This window comes from Arachis hypogaea, chromosome 19 (assembly GCF_003086295.3).
Source record: "Arachis hypogaea cultivar Tifrunner chromosome 19, arahy.Tifrunner.gnm2.J5K5, whole genome shotgun sequence".
Classification (NCBI taxonomy): domain Eukaryota; kingdom Viridiplantae; phylum Streptophyta; class Magnoliopsida; order Fabales; family Fabaceae; genus Arachis; species Arachis hypogaea.
The window spans coordinates 60,200,887-60,202,810 of record NC_092054.1 but is presented as its reverse complement, the minus strand read 5'-3'; the positions used below and the strand labels follow the sequence as shown (position 1 = coordinate 60,202,810).

At 41.8% G+C, this 1,924-nt stretch overlaps 1 non-coding gene across 1 annotated transcript; it reads left to right on the top strand.

The window, feature by feature from the left end:
• The first annotated feature begins 545 nt into the window (after window positions 1-545).
• Window positions 546-649, top strand: LOC112781950 (small nucleolar RNA R71). Its single transcript, XR_003192695.1, has one exon. It is a non-coding gene; the product is annotated as a small nucleolar RNA R71 (small nucleolar RNA).
• Window positions 650-1,924: the final 1,275 nt, after the last annotated feature.

Sequence of the window (1,924 nt, the reverse complement as noted above, 5' to 3'; positions counted from 1 at the left end):
GGGGGTGTTGAGATGTCCTCTGTGTGAATTCCTGGTGAGCTGCATTGTTGTTGGAGTTGTAACGTCTATGGTCTTGGTTTTGATCTTGCTCACTTCCCCACCCAAAGTTTGCGTGGTTTCTCCATCTAGGGTTATAGGTCTTGGAGTATGGATCATAGTTTTTCCATGGTGAATTCCCAATGTAGTTGGCTTGCTCTTGACTCCCCTCTGCTTCTTCATTCACTCCTTCTTGGGTTGTTGATGAAGTGGAGATTGCTGCTACTTGATTCATCTCCATCTTCTTGGTGAGGTCAGCCAGCTGCTGGGTAATGAGCTTGTTTTGGGCCAACAGAGCATCTACATTGTTTAGCTCCATTACTCCTCTTGTGTTCCCTCTTTCGGAAGCATAGAAGTAGTCGTTCTCTGCTACTGTTTCAATAACATCTATGGCTTCCTTAATAGTCTTCTTCTTGTTCAAAGATCCTTCGGATGAATGGTCTACGGCCTTCTTTGACTCATAAGAGAGTCCTTCATAGAAAATGTGCAGCTGCGCCCATTCGTTGAACATGTCAGGTGGACACCTCCTTGTTAAGTCCTTGAACCTCTCCCATGCTTCATATAGAGTCTCACCATCTTGTTGCCTGAAAGTTTGGACCTCAGCTCTCAGCCTATTGATTCGTTGAGGAGGGTAAAATCTTGCTAAAAATTTGTTCACCACGTCTTCCCAAGTTGTCAAGCTTTCCCTTGGGAAGGATTCCAGCCACTTGGCTGCTTTGTCCCTAAGTGAGAATGGAAATAGGAGCAGTCTATAGGCGTCAGGGTGAACACCATTAGACTTCACTGTGTCAAGAAGGTGGTCAAATGTTGATTGGGATCTTCTTGAACACCTCCTCCAAACGAGCAGTTGTTCTGAACAAGGGTGATGAGCTGTGGTTTAAGTTCAAAGTTGTTGGCATGGATTGTTGGCTTTTGGATGCTACTTCCACAATTGCCTGGGTTTGGATTGATGTAAGAGCCCAAAACTCTTCTATCCTCCCCAGCATGATTTGCTCAACCTCCTCCCCCATGGTTGTGATCCTCTTCTTCATGATGGTTTTCCATGTTGTCTTCCATGTTTGTTTCAAAGAATTCCTCTTTTTCCTCAGCACCAACCACTTTCTTTCATCTTGCCTCCCTCCTTAATCTAAGGAAGGTCCTCTCAGGTTCAGAATCGAAGGAAGTTGAAGCCCCGCTTCTTCTCCCTGTCATACAACCATCAAGTGCAAGCAAGAAAAGATAGGTGCAGAAAGTATTTGTGTCAGAATTACTGTTAGTTGTGGGTGATGCAATATATCAAACAGTTAGTGGGTTAGCAAACAGAATTGAAAATAACAAAGTAAAACAAAAGAGTAGAGGCGGAAGGGAAGAAGTTTAACGAAAACAAAAAGTAAATCACTCAAACAGAAAATGAAATTCACAAAAATAAAAATGCTCAATCTAGTGATCTTCCAATTTAATCATTGTTGATGCACAATCAATCCCCGGCAACGGCGCCATAAACTTGATGCACGGAAAACTTGTCTCTCAACAAATCTCCTTTTGGCAAGTGTACCAAATTTGTCGTCAAGTAAAAACTCACAATAGAGTGAGGTCGAATCCCACAGGGATTGATTGATCAAGCAACTTTAATTAGAAGAATGTTCTAGTTGAGCGAATCTAGAATTTGGGTTGAGAGTTGCAGAAAATAAAATGGCGGGAATGTAAATAACAGAAAAGTAAATGCTAGAATTAAAGGACTGGAAGTAAATGACTGAAAATAAATTGCAGAATTGTAAATGGGAATGGGGGATTTGCTCATAAAAGTAAATGGAAGAAATTAAAGAGAATGGGTAAGATCAGAGATGGGGAGTTCATTGGGCTTAGGAGATGTTGCAATTCTCCGAATCAAGTTCATTTTCATCTCTTC